General features: G+C 45.5%; 1 protein-coding gene across 1 annotated transcript in view; it reads left to right on the forward strand.

Annotated features, from left to right (window-relative positions):
• Nucleotides 1–19968, forward strand: part of LOC126416505 (CCR4-NOT transcription complex subunit 6-like) — a 140272-nt gene that overhangs the window by 4363 nt on the left and 115941 nt on the right. The window lies entirely within an intron of this gene.

Raw genomic sequence — 19968 nt, forward strand, 5'->3', positions numbered from 1 at the left:
GCAACGGACCCAGATAAGTGAAAAAAAGCTGTTGTAGGTATTTGGGTGCATTACAGTCTAGTGGCGACACGGTCTCTACCTGGTGATATGTCTGCCCCGAGATCTTGAATGTGGTGCTCACTGTGGGGTGAGTACATCGTGTGTTCTTCTCAACGATGTCATTGGAAACACTCCCTTATATTTTCGTGTGTGCCAAAAGAAATGTTCCTACTGTGGCGTGTCCTTTTGTGTTAATTAGTATAATTTGGCTGGTGGTTGACTGGACTGTGGCAGTTTAGCTTGGTCGTTCCTACAACACATGCCATATGGTTCAGCAGGATACTGGTTTGCGCTGCTATATGAACAGAATTTCGACATTTCACCCACACAGATGGTTGGAACCACTCCATGTAGGTCACAAGGTATGTGCCCCTGCCTGACAATGTCTTTATGTTTTCGAGGCATGTCTCACACTGTAGCAGAGTCTCATGTTCTCATGAGTGGAAGGTATTAACCATTGAAACTTCACAGTATGCACATTCCTGTGCATGTAACATTTTTTTTTCGTTTGGCACAGGGGCGCACTTGACCTTTTGTTATGTGTCCTCGTCTCAGCTCGTACATTGTGTGTATGCAGTTGAGGAGTAGCGAAGGGTTTTCAGATGCAGTGGCATGATATGTTAATGCCATGTCATACATTGTACTAAGACATTCTTGTCGGATAAGAAATGAGAAGGAAGCGCTTGTTTGTGAGTGTAATGGGGATGGTAACATGTAGCTCTAGTAATTGAAATCAAGTGAGACCAGAGCGCATTGGCCGATGGTGTCAATGGGGAATCGCTGATACAGTGCAGACACAAACAACAGGGATGACTGACAACCCGGACCACATGGCGAAATAACATGACCAGAGAGCAAAACCCCAATTGAATACCAGAATGTAGCAACTATCAGCAACCAGAGCAACGATGAATAGAGAGATGATCTCAAGCACTGTTGGAGCATGACTGAGCCCCTGCACTGTCAGCTTCATAGAACCACCGTGAGCGCCGATAGGCTGGTACGATTCGTGTGGCCCACGCGTAGCACTGTGGCAGCGACAGCAGCACTCACAGATTGTAGGGGTGCTACCTAGCGGCTGTCACCTCGGTCCGTGCCTTCTGGTGGGCTGCCAAAATCGGCAGACCGAGGTAACAAAACCCTCTCCCCCTAAAATGGGCGTGCAGGGCCTGAAGCGCCCTGAAAAATGTTTTCGTAGGTGAACAGGTGGTGTCATGTCTGTGGAAGCCGCCAGCTGGTAGAAGAAATGCAGGGCTTTGGGCACTGTGCTGTGGAACTTCAATGTGGAAGATAACTGCAAAGCAGACGGAGGCTGTGATGATATCTCGACCTCCATACCTGTGCCTCTGGGAGGTGCCGACAGTGTCCTGGCGTGCAAATGGTACTTGTGAAATTGAGGGACATGTGAGGCTGGGGACTCCAACTCAGATGGATGAACTGCTAGAGGGGTAGATTGAAAGCGGGGACGCAGTTGGTTCATGTGCTGATACTCCAAATCTTTGGGGTAGCAGTGGTAGTAAGGTACCACCCTAGAGTGGCCACTGTGTAGCTGGCATCCATGAGGGTTTGGCTCTATAGCTGAACCTGGAAGGTTCATCCAGGAGGGTATGCCGCTGTCGACTGTGGATGAGTTGTGCTGGACTGTGGTCATGGACAGGGGTGGACCTGTAGGTGCTCAGGAACATTTTGAGTGCCACTGTTGTGGTAGATGCACCCACGGCCTTCAGCATTTGCTGCTTAAATGTGCACATCATCCACTCCTCTTCGCCATGGGAGGAGGGATGAAATGGAGGGCTACTCAGGTATTTGATGCCATCGGCCGTGTAGAGCTTTTCAAAGGCCATAGCTGTGAATTGGGGCCCATTGCCAGTTATGATGGTCTGGGGCAGCCATTCAGTGGCGAGAATGTACAGAAGGGCAGCTGTTGGTGGTCGATGCCATGCTGACCACAAAGGGTTAGTATGAATAAGCGTCCATGACACTGAACCACATAGAGCTGAGAAAGGTGCCAGCAAAGTCGAGATTAATGCAGTCTCGAGTCCGACGGAGAGTGGGCCAGGAGGCGAAAGACTAAGGTGGAGCAGCCTGAGGGTGACCACATACATAACAGCTGCACACCATGACATCAACATCCTTATTCAGTCCTGGCCAGTAGACATGTCGCCTGACACAAGTATATAAGGTAGTTGGCATGAGAACACAGTGGGTACCCACCTCTGCATCCAGCAGGAGATTATGGATAAATGATGAGAGAGGCAAGACGAGGCTTGGAGCTCGGGGAGCAGCTGACATGGAAAAATAAGTGTGCCACCCACGGAGTACATAGTGTGTGACATGCCACAAGATAAGGTCTTTACTTGTTGTGCAGTAGGCGTGTACTTGATCGTGTGGAAGCTAAGGAAAATAGCCCAACGCTGGAGCCTTTGGGGCTATCCGCTCTGGAAGCCAAGAGTGTGGCCTAAAGAGTGCTACTCCCGGTTTATGGTCTGTAATGAGGGTAAACAAGGTTCCAAATAGGTACACATGGAATATTTTCACTGCCAACGCCTCTTTCTCGATCTGGGAGTAATTGCATTGGGGAGGTGTTAGCGTTTTGGATGCATAGGCGATTGGTTGCTCCATACTATCATTAACGTGTACCAGCACTGCACCAGTGCCATGGGGAGAAGCATCCGTAGCCAAAACAAGGGGGCGTTATGGGGAAATGGGGATAAGGCGGTATGCAGAATGTAACATGCGCTTCAGCTGTGTGAAGGCCTGATAACAGGATGGCGACCACTGAAATGGAACATCTTTTTTCTGCAGCTGGTTGAGGAGATACATAATGTGTGCTGTGGAAGAAACTTAGAATAGTAATTCACTTTCCTGAAAGAAGCCTGCAAGTCCTGAAGGTTTTGGAATGTGAGAGAGAGTCAATAACAGAAACATTGTGATCAGTGGGCTGAATGCTATCTTTTGTGAGCAAGTGGCCTAGGTAGTCCTTGTTCCTGGAAAAAATGATATTTGTGCAGATGGAATTTGAGTTCTGCAGTATGCAGTGTAGTACAGAGGGTATACAGGCTATGCAGGTGGTGTTAGTGCATAGTTCCTCTAACAATAAGTCATTAAGGTAATCAGTACAATCTGAGATGGACATGGTTAACTGTTCCAAGTATGTCTGGAAGATCACTGGAGCAGAAGAGATCCCAAAAGACAAACACTTGTATTTGTATAAGCCAAAAAGCGTATTATGACAACGATGAGTTAAGATTCCTCATCTAGTGGAATCTATAAATAAGCATCAGCAAGGTCTATTCGAGAAAAAATTCACATCCAACAAGCTTTGAGAGGAGGGCCTCTTGACATGATATAGGGTAGCTTTGCACCAGAGCTTGGGCTTGATCATCGACTTAAAATCTCCACAAAGCCAGAGGAAGCCATTTGGCTTCTGGACCATGACCACGGGTGTGGCCAACACCCTAGTTTTGACCAGTTCTAAGCCCCCAGCGTCGTGAAGGCGATCGACTTCGAGCTTAATAGCCTTCCTTAAGGAGGCTGGCAGAGGACATACTCGACAGAAACAGGAACTACATCTGAATGTAAAGAAATATGTTCCTCAAAATGGAGTCTCTAAGTTGGTGCATCACAAAACAGTTGGGACAAGAAGGTAGACCCCGCTGTTGTGCTAATGCAGCTGGACTGGCTGCACAGAGGTCAGTGATATGTCCAAAAGTGATGAATCATGACGCCACCATCGGGGAGAAGGCTTGCGCGAGTTCCGTTCTCATGGTGGTGGTTGAGCTGCTGTAAAGTGGGGTTGGCCCATAAGACGTTAGTTTCCTGCCTGCGTGATCTCGAAAGAGTGTGTGCTTTTCAGTATGTCGTCCGAGGAAAGATTGTCTACTTTGAGGGACGCAGTGCGAACTTCTGGATTAGAAGACAGTTGGACCATTGTGTCAGAAATCAGGGAGTCGGCATATGACGTTTGGCAAGAGGGGTTGACACGGGTAAAATCACGACGATGACTCAGACCTTGCGAATCCGTCACCGACGAGTGATAAGACTGGCCCAATTGCTTGTGGTACTGATGGAACTCGAAGCATGATGTTACCATGTGAAACTGTTGCGGATAATAGTTCAACATCAACGAACACATTTCCTGGAAAGTGAGTGCAACCAGGTTTGTGAGGGGAGCCAACTTCTGTAGCAAGAAATGTCTGTGGGGAAGCCCAAGTAACGAAGAGCAACCGTTAAAGAGCATCAACAGACACCCGAAAATTGGGGAACTACTGTTTCAGTTGCTGCAAATACGCGACCCAATCCTCCTTGATGTCGTTAAATGGTAGAAATGCGGGTGAGTGGGCCCGGGAGGTGACCACATTCTCGATGGGTTGTGAACCTTGTACGTGTAACTGTTCTGACATAAGCTGAATTTTCTGACGCAGATGGTCCATTTGCTGCTGGAAATGCTGCTGCAATTGCTTCTGTGGGAGCAGTGGCTGCTGTTGCTGTTTCACTAGCTGTAAAAGTTTTGCATCCATAGTGCACTGTTAATCTTTTATCTCATCGTCAGTTCTAGTGACTGGAATCGAGTGAGACCAGAATGCACTGGACGAAAGGCCGACGTCTTCAACATTGAATTAGTGGTACAATGTAGACACACACACAAGAGGGATGACTGACAACACAGACGATATGGCGAAATACCAAGACCAGACTGGACTCGCATTCGGGAGGACGACGGTTCAATCCCGCGTCCGGCCATCCTGATTTAGGTTTTCCGTGATTTCCCTAAATCACTCCAGGCAAATGCCGGGATGGTTCCTCTGAAAGGGCACGGCCGGCTTCCTTCCCCATCCTTCCCTAAACCGATGAGACCGATGACCACGCTGTCTGGTCTCCTTCCCCAAACCAACCAACCAACCAACCAAGACCAGAGACCAAAACCAAATTGGATACTAAGAAACAACAACTAACAGCGACCAGTCCAATGTTGAATAGATAAAATGATTGCCGGTGCTGTCGGAGCATGACTGTGATCTGAGTCCCTGCAAAGTTGCCTTTAGAAGACCGCCATGAGCGCCAATTGGCTAGTACTGCGGATGTGGTATGCACGTAACGCCGTGGCTGCAACAACAACACTCGCAGATTATAGGAGTGCCATGTAGTGGCTGTCGTCTATGATCATGCCTTCGGTGGGCTGTCAAAATTGTCAGACTCAGATACCAGAATAATTATTTCACTGTAGACGAATACAGTTGTACATACGTGCGCTAAGACTGTGCCATACATCTGGCGACCTAACGACTTGTGGTGTCCGCTAGGTGTGAAATCACAATGCATGTAGTATGCCTGCTGTCATGTTCAGGAATGACACATTGTTGTCTGCAGGTGGACGGTAATGGGTCGGCGTATTCTAGGGGGGAAGGCAATATGTCAGGTTGCCTATCCAGTCGCCCATAAGGGCCTGACATGTAGGCTTTCCCGCTAAGATAGAGGTTGATGGTATTTCTACACAGCACATCTGTTGTGCAGGGAGTCTATTAGGAAGGGGCTTAAAATTCTGATGTCTGTATTGCTGTAAATATTAGAGGTAGACCATTATAAACCTAACACGTTCGTCCTTTTGAGGCAAGGATTTTGTGTCGAGAAATTTGGTCCACTTCACTCCGGGGGCCTGGGAGGTGTTCCTGGACATGCATATATATATTAAGAACTCTTTTCCTGCAGCTTTGCCTGTGTACATGTGTGTCACATATCCTGCTGACTGGTAATGTTCCCATGACACACAGCTCGTGCAGCTCAGTCTGTATGTCGTGGACTCTGAAACCTCGTTTTTCGCCATGACATGCACGCTGCCATATAGAGCAGGATGATCAAACAGGCGAGTACCACTCCAACATAACACATCTGTTGTGCTGGGCAGCTTACATTTCAGTGGTTGGAAAACTGTTTCCTGCCTTTGATGTGTAGGCTCCCTTGAAAAGCAGGTCGATAAGGCAAGTCTGTATTATTCCCACACAATACACTTGCCATGCAGGAAAGCGTATATGGATGAGTTTTAAAAAGCACGCATATTTGTCTGTCCATAATATTAGATCCAGAGTGTTTTTATGAACCCCCCTATGCTGGTCTTGGGGCGAAGAATTCATATGTCAGATTTGGACCCCACCCCTCTGCCCATCGCACCCTCACCTCCCTATCTGTCAGTCTCCTCCTTAAATATCACATCTGCACTTGAGTGCCGACACTCCAACACAGCCATCTTCATTTCCCAAACTTTACCAGCCTCTAGCAATTGTCAGAAATCGATATAGGTATGAAATGCAGATACAACAGATGGTTTGTGAAGATATACACTCCTGGAAATGGAAAAAAGAACACATTGACACCGGTGTGTCAGACCCACCATACTTGCTCCGGACACTGCGAGAGGGCTGTACAAGCAATGATCACACGCACGGCACAGCGGACACACCAGGAACCGCGGTGTTGGCCGTCGAATGGCGCTAGCTGCGCAGCATTTGTGCACCGCCGCCGTCAGTGTCAGCCAGTTTGCCGTGGCATACGGAGCTCCATCGCAGTCTTTAACACTGGTAGCATGCCGCGACAGCGTGGACGTGAACCGTATGTGCAGTTGACGGACTTTGAGCGAGGGCGTATAGTGGGCATGCGGGAGGCCGGGTGGACGTACCGCCGAATTGCTCAACATGTGGGGCGTGAGGTCTCCACAGTACATCGATGTTGTCGCCAGTGGTCGGCGGAAGGTGCACGTACCCGTCGACCTGGGACCGGACCGCAGCGACGCACGGATGCACGCCAGGACCGTAGGATCCTACGCAGTGCCGTAGGGGACCGCACCGCCACTTCCCAGCAAATTAGGGACACTGTTGCTCCTGGGGTATCGGCGAGGACCATTCGCAACCGTCTCCATGAAGCTGGGCTACGGTCCCGCACACCGTTAGGCCGTCTTCCGCTCACGCCCCAACATCGTGCAGCCCGCCTCCAGTGGTGTCGCGACAGGCGTGAATGGAGGGACGAATGGAGACGTGTCGTCTTCAGCGATGAGAGTCGCTTCTGCCTTGGTGCCAATGATGGTCGTATGCGTGTTTGGCGCCGTGCAGGTGAGCGCCACAATCAGGACTGCATACGACCGAGGCACACAGGGCCAACACCCGGCATCATGGTGTGGGGAGCGATCTCCTACACTGGCCGTACACCACTGGTGATCGTCGAGGGGACACTGAATAGTGCACGGTACATCCAAACCGTCATCGAACCCATCGTTCTACCATTCCTAGACCGGCAAGGGAACTTGCTGTTCCAACAGGACAATGCACGTCCGCATGTATCCCGTGCCACCCAACGTGCTCTACAAGGTGTACGTCAACTACCATGGCCAGCAAGGTCTCCGGATCTGTCCCCCATTGAGCATGTTTGGGACTGGATGAAGCGTCGTCTCACGCGGTCTGCACGTCCAGCACGAACGCTGGTCCAACTGAGGCGCCAGGTGGAAATGGCATGGCAAGCCGTTCCACAGGACTACATCCAGCATCTCTACGATCGTCTCCATGGGAGAATAGCAGCCTGCATTGCTGCGAAAGGTGGATATACACTGTACTAGTGCCGACATTGTGCATGCTCTGTTGCCTGTGTCTATGTGCCTGTGGTTCTGTCAGTGTGATCATGTGATGTATCTGACCCCAGGAATGTGTCAATAAAGTTTCCCCTTCCTGGGACAATGAATTCACGGTGTTCTTATTTCAATTTCCAGGAGTGTATTTAATCATGATCATACACTCTTATATACGAGTACAATATTAGTTGTACTACGCCCAGGTGCCATGGTGCACGAATTACTAGTGAGGTCACTCTACTACATGCCATGTATAGCTGGCACTGTGTGAAACATAATGTCGTACAGTTGTTGCTTCATGTCTCCATGGTTTGGCTTGGTGCTTTTTTCATTATGATGGTGAATTGCAATTTTACTGTGATCTGTAATCTACGAAGTGATTAAGTGTTTGTGATGTATGTATAGGATAAAGTGCCCATGTGTTTCAGGAGGGTGCCTACTTCTGGGTTGCTGGATATCTCCCTTGCTTGGTGGTGCACTCCGTAGCTCGTTCCAACAACCTGTAGTGGGACTCATTCTGAGGGGCCATTGTGGTGCTGGTGCTGTTAACATTTAGTTCTTGACTGCTACTTTAGCGTTGTGATCAAGCTAAACATTCTCTACAGAGCTCAGCTGAAAGTCCCTCCTCAAACCACACAATATGTAGTTTCAAAGTATTTGATATGAGACAGTAGTTAGAAAAATGTTGTTCCTTATCTAATGAATAAAAGTTTCAGCCACCACTCACTCAAGGGTTAGGTTATGAATGTAAGAGATAGTCCTTAATAGCAGGCAGTAATAGGTTGTATGATGTTGTGTACCTGGGATTTGGCATGATTTTATACAAACAGATGCTCTGTAGTTTATTCCATATTTGAGAGACAAAGATGTTGGGCTATTAATACGTTGGACATATTGCTGACTCAAAACAATAGAAGTTTTTTTAAAATGGTTTCAAAAAATATGGGATCTATCGATGTGAATCCCATTTATGGGTTTTCCTCCTCGACAGTCTGTAGCATGAGCATTATGGACTGCAGTTACGGAAATTAAAGAAACAGCAGCTTCTGCTTTTGAAACCAGCTCACCTCCTCTACTTCCACCATCAAACCCAATGCCCAACACCAAGAGCTGGTAAAGCAACATTGTTAATGTAATATCCTTTTAAAAAGGTATTGGAACAATCCCTGGCCAAAGGGGACAAAGAAAGCAGGAACCAAGGCTACAAGAAAGACATTACCTTCAACAACACCTGTTCCAACAACACCTGTTCCAGGAGCTTCATTTGATTCCTATAATAGATCTTCATCACCTGGGGATACAAAAAGGAATCTCTTCGTAAGAAAGAACTAGAGAGTTATGAAGCAGAAGGATCATGGTGAGGGAAAGTCCAATTCAAGTATTTGATGAGAGCATGCTGAAACACACATTATCTGAGTGTGAAGAGGATGAGGAGTGCGTTTATTGTGAACAACTGTGGTCAACTGTTATTTATAAAAAGACCTGGATTAGGTGCATTGGTTGCATTCACTGGTGTTATGAGCTTTGTACAGGTATCGACGATGTTAACTGGAAAGATTTTAAATGTGACTTCTGTATTGGACGCCAGTGTCCTTGCCGGAGTGGTAAACATAGAGAATATGTGTCTCATTTGCCATGGGGTGGCCACATGTTTGGCATCTCAGATGGCATACTCCCAGTACTGCTCATCCTTCAGTAATCCCAAATTATAACACGAACCCCTGAGTTGGTGCATACTGCTCTGTTGGTTGTGTGGATGTCTTTGTTGCTAAATGGACCATGAACCACTTGCAATAACATGCATAGGATGTAACATTCCTGTTGATTAGAGTGTACTGTGTACACTCTTCCTAACATATCACTTCTCACTGCATTAGTACCTGAGACACCCTCGCCAATGTCCACAGTTGTGTGCAAGTGGTTGTGTACAACATAAGTTGATGAATGCTGTTAAATTTGTTTGCAGTGGAATGATGACCACAGCCTGGATATCTCTGGAGATGTCCACACATAGACCATTGTCTTAGCGGACACTTAGATTTGTCACAGAGAGGTAATGCTCATTTATGGGAAACCCCAGCATTAAACCATCTTTATTGCTTATATATACACTCCTGGAAATGGAAAAAAGAACACATTGACACCTGTGTGTCAGACCCACCATACTTGGTCTGGACACTGCGAGAGGGCTGTACAAGCAATCATCACACGCACGGCACAGCGGACACACCAGGAACCGCGGTGTTGGCCGTCGAATGGCGCTAGCTGCGCAGCATTTGTGCACCGCCGCCGTCAGTGTCAGCCAGTTTGCCGTGGCATACGGAGCTCCATCGCAGTCTTTAACACTGGTAGCATGCCGCGACAGCGTGGACGTGAACCGTATGTGCAGTTGACGGACTTTGAGCGAGGGCGTATAGTGGGCATGTGGGAGGCCGGGTGGACGTACCGCCGAATTGCTCAACACGTGGGGCGTGAGGTCTCCACAGTACATCGATGTTGTCGCCAGTGGTCGGCAGAAGGTGCACGTGCCCGTCGACCTGGGACCGGACCACAGCGACGCACGGATGCACGCCAAGACCGTAGGATCCTACGCAGTGCCGTAGGGGACCACACCGCCACTTCCCAGCAAATTAGGGACACTGTTGCTCCTGGGGTATCGGCGAGGACCATTCGCAACCGTCTCCATGAAGCTGGGCTACGGTCCCGCACACCGTTAGGCCGTCTTCCGCTCACGCCCCAACATCGTGCAGCCCGCCTCCAGTGGTGTCGCGACAGGCGTGAATGGAGGGACGAATGGAGACGTGTCGTCTTCAGCGATGAGAGTCGCTTCTGCCTTGGTGCCAATGATGGTCGTATGCGTGTTTGGCGCCGTGCAGGTGAGCGCCACAATCAGGACTGCATACGACCGAGGCACACAGGGCCAACACCCGGCATCATGGTGTGGGGAGCGATCTCCTACACTGGCCGTACACCACTGGTGATCGTCGAGGGGACACTGAATAGTGCACGGTACATCCAAACCGTCATCGAACCCATCGTTCTACCATTCCTAGACCGGCAAGGGAACTTGCTGTTCCAACAGGACAATGCACGTCCGCATGTATCCCGTGCCACCCAACGTGCTCTAGAAGGTGTAAGTCAACTACGCTGGCCAGCAAGATCTCCGGATCTGTCCCCCATTGAGCATGTTTGGGACTGGATGAAGCGTCGTCTCACGCGGTCTGCACGTCCAGCACGAACGCTGGTCCAACTGAGGCGCCAGGTGGAAATGGCATGGCAAGCCGTTCCACAGGACTACATCCAGCATCTCTACGATCGTCTCCATGGGAGAATAGCAGCCTGCATTGCTGCGAAAGGTGGATATACACTGTACTAGTGCCGACATTGTGCATGCTCTGTTGCCTGTGTCTATGTGCCTGTGGTTCTGTCAGTGTGATCATGTGATGTATCTGACTCCAGGAATGTGTCAATAAAGTTTCCCCTTCCTGGGACAATGAATTCACGGTGTTCTTATTTCAATTTCCAGGAGTGTATCTACTGATGTCGTGCAGCTAGGTCTCTTCTTCCTGTCACCCATTAGACATACCAAAAACGGCCATGTCATTGCCCTTATTGGCGTACTTACACAAATAATTCATAGTGTCGATAACATTAAAGGAAAATATGGAATAATCGAATGATTGTCTGTTTGAGCAATGTGCGATGTATGTGCACTGCATGTAGTAGTGAAATCACCACATCTGTCTGTAAAAAGGGTAGCCATCATATTCACAAGTAATACCCATGAGCAGTGGTCTTGGATATTTCATAGTACACGTACTGCCTCACATGCAGGGTGTATGTAGAATTATGTATTTGCAAACTCTGTGAATCATATGTCATGTGGGGATGGAAACATGTAGGTATTTCACATGGTGTGTAAACGCAATCCATGCAACGCGTTTGCTGTGATGTACTGAAGGTGATGACCTATGAAATGACACATTGTATGCAGAAGTATGGGTGTGTGCATGGCAGAGGCAACACAGCTGTATATGGTGTGTTGCCTATCTGATTGCAATTGGACGTAATGGTCGTGACCTGTAGGCTGCCCTGCGGAGGAGGTTGATTATGCAAGTCAGTATTATTCCCTCACAACACACCTGTCACTTGGGGCAGACTGTATGGCACGGGCTTAAACAACTTTGCATGTCTGTATCTCCATAAATATTAGAGCTAGAGCATTATAAACTCCGTGTTGGTCCTCTTTGGGCAAGGAGTTTGTGTGCCACATTTAGTCCACTGGGAGGAGTTCCTGAACATACATACATATGCTCACCGTTGTGTAAGAGACATTGTAAACAATAATGGCTATGTAACATTCCCTTAGAGTAGCCCTGAAAGCACCTTGGCAGCTGTCTATATTCACGAGCAAAAACCTTACGACCACTGCCCATTGCAAAACTGAGTACCACATGGTGGTGTTGTGAGCACTTGATGTGGCAAGGAAAGTGTGTATAAGCAGAGCAGAGACAAATTGGGAATCATTCTAGCAATGAGATGGACCGCAGATGGGGAAATTCATGGACATAGGCGACTTGAACAAAGGCAAGATTGTTATGGTCTCATACCTTGGAACAAGCATGACAGATAAAAATTGGGAATCATTCTAGCAATGAAACGGACCGTAGATGGGGAAATTCATAGATATAGGCGACTTGAACAAAGGAAACAGATTTTCATGTGAACAAATTTTCATTGTAAATACTTAAGAACTATGTCCTTTTGCCTAAAAATTCTAATTGTAACACTATGTAAATGTTGTTTATGTTGTTGTTGTTGTTGTTGTTGTGGTCTTCAGTCCTGAGACTGGTTTGATGCAGCTCTCCATGCTACTCTATCTTGTGCAAGCTTCTTCATCTCCCAGTACTTACTGCAATCTACGTCCTTCTGAATCTGCTTAGTATATTCATCTCTTGGTCTCCCTCTACGATTTTTACCTTTCCACACTGCCCTCCAATGCTAAATTTGTGATCCCTTGAAGCCTCAGAACATGCCCTGCCATCCGGTCCCTTCTTCTTGTCAAGTTGTGCCACAAACTCCTCTTCTCCCAAATTCTATTCAATACCTCCTCATTAGTTATGTGATCTACCCATCTAATCTTCAGCATTCTTCTGTAGCACCTCATTTCGAAAGCTTCTATTCTCTTATTGTCCGAACTATATATCGTCCATGTTTCACTTCCATACATGGCTACACTCCTACAAATACTTTCAGAAACCACTTCCTGACACTTAAATCTATACTCGATGTTAACAAATTTCTGTTCTTCAGAAACGCTTTTCTTGCCATTGCCAGTCTACATTTTATATCCTCTCTACTTCGACCATCATCAGTTATTTTGCTCCCCAAATAGCAAAACTCTACTACTTTAAGTGTCTCATTTCCTAATCTAATTCCCTCAGCATCACCCGACTTAATTCGACTACATTCCATTATCCTCGTTTTGGTTTTGTTGATGTTCATCTTATATCCTCCTTTCAAGACACTGTCCATTCCGTTCAACAGTTCTTCCAGGTCCTTTGCTGTCTCTGACAGAATTACAATGTCATCGGCGAACCTAAAAGTTTTTATTTCTTCTCCGTGGATTTTAATACCTACTCCGAACTTTTCTTTTGTTTCCTTTACTGCTTGTTCAATATACAGATTGAATAACATCGGGGAGAGGCTACAACCCTTTCTCACTCCCTTCCCAACCGCTGCTTCCCTTTCATGCCCCTCGACTCTTATTACTGCCACCTGGTTTCTGTACAAATTGTAAATAGCCTTTCGCTCCCTGTATTTTACCCCTGCCACCTTTAGAATTTGAAAGAGAGTATTCCAGTCAACATTGTCAAAAGCTTTCTCAAAGTCTACAAATGCTAGAAACAGCGGTTTACCTTTCCTTAATCTTTCTTCTAAGATAAGTCGTAATTTCAGTATTGCCTCTCGTGTTCCAATATTTCTACGGAATCTGATCTTCCACAAGGTTGGCTTCTACTAGATTTTCCATTCGTCTGTAAAGAATTCGCGTTAGTATTTTTGCAGCTGTGGCTTATTAAACTGATTGTTCGGTAATTTTCACATCTGTCAACACCTGTTTTCTTTGGGATTGGAATTATTATATTCTTCTTGAAGTCTGAGGGTACTTCGCCTGTCTCATAGATCTGGCTCACCAGATGGTAGAGTTTTGTCAGGACTGGCTCTCCCGAGGCCGTCAGTAGTTCTAATGGAATGTTGTCTACTCCCGGGATCTTGTTTCCACTCAGGTCTTTCAGTGCTCTGTCAAACTCTTCACGCAGTATTGTATCTCCCATTTCGTCTTCATCTACATTCTCTTCCATTTCCAGAATATTGTCCTCAAGTACGTCGCCTTTGTATAGACCCTCTTATATACTCCTTCCACCTTTCTGCTTTTCCTTCTTTGCTTAGAACTGGGTTTCCATCTGAGCTCTTGATATTCATACAAGTGGTTCTCTTTTCTCCAAAGGTCTCTTTAATTTTCCTGTAGGCAGTATCTATCTTACCCCTAGTGAAATAAGCCTATACATCCTTACATTTGTCCTCTAGCCATCCCTGCTTAGCCATTTTGCACTTCCCGTCGATCTCATTTTTGAGACGTTTGTATTCCTTTTTGCCTGCTTCATTTACTGCATTTGTATATTTTCTCCTTTCAGCAATTAAATTTAGTATCTCTTCTGTTACCCAAGGATTTCTACTAGCCCTCGTCTTTTTACCTACTTGATCCTCTGCTGCCTTCACTACTTCATCCCTCAGTTGTTGTTTATAGTTGCACAAAACTGCCGCGTGGAGTGGCCGCGTGATTTGAGGCGCCATGTCACGGACTGCGCCCCCCTCCCCCGCCGGAGGTTCGAGTTATCCCTCCGGCATGGGTGTGTGTGTTGTTCTCAGTATAAGTTAGTTTAAGTAGTGTGTAAGACTAGGGACCTATGACGTCAGCACTTTGGTCCTTTAGGAATTTACACACATTTAAACATTTTTCTCAAAACTTGATCTGAAGGTTGAGCTGCATGACCCTGTTCGCCTTCTTAAAGTAAGGGTTGTAAATCTGGCGTATATAGGGTCAGTCAGAATGTATGCATCACTTTAAAATAGCACCTCATTTTCCGCAAATAAACCTCTTCTTCCCTACCACACCAACGCAGTTCTCATGGTACGATTCTCTACCATTGCCTTGACACTGAGTTTCGCCGATACCGGATCGCTGTATTTAATCTTGCAGAGTTCACGAGACGTGCCATTATCGCCATAGGTTTCTTTCGAGACTTCTGATGAACCTGACACTGATGATTCATGCTTGTGGGTGTTGTCTGTACTTAAGCTGGCGTTTCTTCAAACTGTCGAGCTGGGACGAGATTTCTCATTTTTTCGATCATTTTTAGTTGCATTTATATTTTCTGGGGATGTAAAATTAGTGCTTTCTGTTCACTGGCTTAAGATTCTGCTGTAGTCTTGTTTGAAGATGGCAGTAAGTCGTGGGAGTGAAATAGAAGGCTTTGGCGTGCCACTGTTTGGCCCGTCATGAGCTGGACTAGCGGCAGGAGACACAGACTGAAGTTCAGTTTCCTCTGGTGTGTTTTCTTTGCTCGACGATATACTAGCCGGTCGGACACTGCGTTTTCGTTCAACGGAAAAAACGCTGGTTGAATGAAATCCGTTTTCTACAATCGTTGGTGTTGACACTTTCATCCATACAGCCTTGAAAATGTTTCCAAATGTGAGTTTGTTGGTCTTCCTTGTTCCTCTTGTATTACTAATGAAGTTCATAGGTTCACTGTCGTAATAACGGTTTTAGTGGTTTAAAAAATGACATGTCTTTTGGCTGCAGACGGTGAGTTGTGTGGCTTGGTAGTCATATCATACTTACGTTGTTTTCTCCGCTAAACTGGAGCGCTTCTAAAGTTTTGCAAGACGCATGACTATCAACAAGTAAAATGCAGTGCCCAGGAACACAGAACGTTTCAGCCATTTGAGGACTGCTTCTTCATTAATCCATTTGGAATCTGTCATTGTTATCACGGACCCATTTCGGAAACCTTCACGAAATTCAGGTAGAAATCTTTTGCATTTAAATGTGACCATAGGTGGGATAAAGTGACCAGCGGCTTTAGCACAAGCTAAGATGGTGACAAGCTCTCCTCTTTCTAGGGAAGTCCATCCAATACAGCTTTGCTACCTTTTTCAGTAAAAACTTTTCTTGTGGGCTTGTTGTTCATTTGGCAGCCTGATTCATCTGCGTTATAAATCAGCTGAGGTTTGTCCAGTAAATCCTCCAAAGTTTTTCTCAACAAGAAAAAGAAGCTACTGCATCTGGTTAGGGAAAGCTCTTTCGCTTTTCCCTAAGACAAATTTTGGTTTCGTTCCCTGAACCCTCTTAGTCAATCTTAACCTGTCATTTTGTTGGCGTTTTTATTTTTTTATTGGATTCTGCGGTGTCGGAGGCAGCCCTCCTTACAGTATCTGAATCCAACTGGAAGCCACATGCACGTAATCTGAGGATTCTTGAAACGAGTTCTTTTTCTTGCCCCTTATTAAATATTGTTTGACCACCTTTTAACTTTCTTTCTTTCCTTCCCACTTTGCAGTCATCTTCGTAGCCAGGAATGCGGCACTCCAGAGAATTCCGCTGCATGGCGCTGATTCTACCCTCTCGGTCAGATTTAATTGAATGTTGCGTGTCATCCTCGGTCCACAAAGTAACAGTTTTTATTTTATATTTTCGCATCTGCTATTAAAAACAAAACAAAATAATACAAGGCCAAAAATATGTATTATCTGCAATGAATCGAAATAAAAGTATTGACGCGATTCGCCGAAAATGCAGAGTATGTTTTCCCTACATTGGTAGTCCTGTGCAAGCCTTTTTACGCGCCGGTAACGCCATAACCTCTTATCCAGTACATAAACTTGTTGTGTAACGAATACTTAACAAATTACCAAACGAATTATCAGGGATATAAAAATTTGAATGCAAAGCTATTTTACAAAGTAGAATATTTTCAGAACTTAACACAAACATCACAATTTTTTACACAGTGACGATCACACCTGACAATGTTTTCCACTTTCCAACTCAAACACCGAGTGCCACCAGTCACCGCTATGTGGCGGCACTTCCTATACCACTTCGTTCGTGACGACCGGGCGGAAATTTGTAAAACTGACTCGGTTTTTGTCGTCCCGATCCGATTCGGCCAACCATACCCTAAAATGAACATGTTAAATTACACACAAATAAAGCCACAAATACATGAAATGTATTCGCAGTTGCAAATACGAATAACCGCCAGCTAAGGGAATGACGACAGTTAAAATTTGTGTTAGACCGGGACATCCAATGACATGACGCATCGACCTTCAGTTAAAAGTGTCTTCCCCTGTACGGGAATTACATGCTGTGTGTACGAGTACAGGTTGGCCGCCAGGTGTGAGGCGCCTTGTCACGGTTCTCGCGGCTCCCCCTCCCCCCAGTCGGAAGTTCGAGTCCTCCCTCGGGCATGGGTGTATGTGTTGTCCTTAGTATAAGTTAGATTAAGTAGTGCGTAAGCTTAGAGACCGATGACCTCAGCAGTTTGGTCCCATAAGACCTTACCACAAAACAAAAGAGGTACAGGTTGTGACGCAGGAAGGACGACATGCGGATGCCTGCGTCTGGCCGTGAGCCGTGCACGGATGGCCAGAGCAAGTTAAGGCGACTGCGACTGGTCGTGTAAAGCGGGAAATTTGGGTTCGAGCCTCGGTCCAACACGTATTTTCACTGCCATCACATGCACGTCCGAAGGAATGTTGCGTCGCTCTTCCTAACAACCGCAGGCAACCATCGTTCTTCCTAAGAACACGGCTACTGCAGTATTGTACGGAACGCCACCTTTCTCACAAAATGAAATCGAACATGTCATCCCAACTTAAAAAGGAAGCAATCTTTTAAAATACAATGTTATTTCATGTAGGTCTTGCTTAACGTGTTGTGATGGTCATTTTGTTATCTTGTGTACAGAATCTTTTTGTACATTTGGAGAAAAGTTTACAATTATCTGAAAACTCTTACACTGTTGATTTGTATCACATCAATGGTCACTGCCGAACCCTCGCCCCTCTCTCTCTCTCTCTCTCTCTCTCAAATACACACACACACACACACACACACACACACACACACATTCTCTATTTTGGTTGATCCGTCTGAAAAACGTTGAATCAGCATCTCGCCACAAAAAAAATAAATAAATAAAAATAAATGAGATGTTGAGCGTAAGAAATTGGAAAGAAGTTAGAATTAGCCATCACAGATCCAAGACAGGGCACAGTAAAATTGATTAAACTGTGAGAGCTTTCTGCAGCATAAATCTTGCTTGTTTTCAAGTAACGTTTATTTTCCCTGTGGTCTATTCTGTGTTATTTTGTAGTGTGAATTATTTCAAAGGTGTCGTATAACTCACTTTTTAAACACTTGGATTTTAGCTTTCTCTTTAATCTCTTTGGACAATTTATTGTTCAGGTTTTTCACTTTTTGAAAATGCTGTTTTATGTTTTTTGCTTCTGTGCTCTTGGTACATGATCACGAGTGCTGCTGTTTATCAGCGCAATCGACGTTCTTCCTGATGTGCATGAGATACACTCACATGGTGCAATTAGAGTCCCCAGCTACCTAAACAGATGTTTTCACAGAACTCGGTTACAATTGTAGTTACTGTCATAATAACCCTTTTTGTAGTGTGAAGACTGTGCCCATGTTTTGATGTTTTGTGTATGAGACCCCAAAAATGATTCCGTAGCTAAATATCGAGAACACACAGAAGTAGTATGCGACTATAAAGCATTGCGTGTTGTACACATGCGTCAGGGCTCAGTCAACGTAGCGTCTTTGCCAGTCTATTTGTGTATCCGTTCCACTTCAGCTGGCAGTCGATATTAATTCTTAAAAAATTGTGTTTGCTATACAAAATATGAAATTTTCATCTGCCCATAGGTTGTGCCACATTATTTTTCACCTTAACCAGAAATTGATATTGCGTGTTCTCTTTATGTCCAGTGCAAGTTTATTACATGATGACCAATTACCGAATCCTTTTTAGTGTTTCATATGTCTTTTTCTTCGAGGAGCTCTGGTGTGTTATGTGTGATTATAAAGTTGCTGTCATCAGCAATAATTATTCCCCCCCTTGTCCAACATTGCCTGGAAAGTCTTTGGTTTACATCCAAAAGCGTGTTGGTCCTAAGATACTATGCTGGGGAACTCCTGTCTTAATGTACTTGGGATCTTATTAATGATTCATTAATAATTTTGCTTTATTTGAAGCCTGTACTAGTTCTATACCTTCATTTCCACGTAAGACCTTTTATTTTAGTATAAGTCGCATGTATGCGACGTGTGGGTTTTTCATTAACTCAGCGAAGTGATATCGGCATGGTAGCGATGCCATGTGAATATAGTCTGAAACGTAACATTTTATCAAATAGCTTTAGTTCTTTGGGACTGGCTTTTAAGTCACCCACTGTATGCAATTATGTTCGCTCTCTCTCTCTCTCCCTCCCCCTCTCTCCCTCCCTCCCTCCCTTCCTTCCCCCCCCTTCCTTCCCCCCCCCCCCCTCTCTCTCATCCTTCCAGCAAATGAATTATTCCTTAATGCTTATGGACTTGTCATTTCAATGTAGCCCTTTTTTAGTCACGTACGTTTTCCTGAGTAAAGCGGTTTACAGATAAAATTTTCGGCAAAGTTCTTTTGAAAAACATTTTCTCTTCTTGTACATACTGTTAATCGTCTACTTCTCAATTCTGTATCAGGATACAATCCAGTCAAATCTTTTCGGAAACTGAACTAACACTTAAATTATATTGCATGTTGACCCTTTCTCTTTTTCAGGAAAGGTATTCTTGTTAATATTAGTCCGCACCGAATGTATTCTCTATGTCTGGCGACGTCAGTTGTTTTGCCGCTTGAATGTAGTAGATGAGTTTTGCTGTTTGGTGTCTCATTCCCTTTGCACCACTTGATTTAATTTGATTAGACCCCGTTCACTTTGTTCTAATTCTAAGCACCATTTCAGCTTATATAGCCTCTTTACAGCAAATTAGCATCCTGTTCAACTGCTCTTCCAAGACTTTTCTCGACTCTGACAAAATTACAATGACATTGCCAAAGAAAAAAGCTTTTATTTATTCACCACGAACATTAATTCCCTTTCCAAATTACAGGTTTATTTCTTTCACTGCTCGTTCAGTGTACAGAATGCACAGCGTGGTATGTAGGCCACAAGCTAGTATCAATTCCTTC

This window comes from Schistocerca serialis, chromosome 8, assembly GCF_023864345.2.
Source record: "Schistocerca serialis cubense isolate TAMUIC-IGC-003099 chromosome 8, iqSchSeri2.2, whole genome shotgun sequence".
Taxonomy (NCBI): Eukaryota; Metazoa; Arthropoda; class Insecta; order Orthoptera; family Acrididae; genus Schistocerca; species Schistocerca serialis.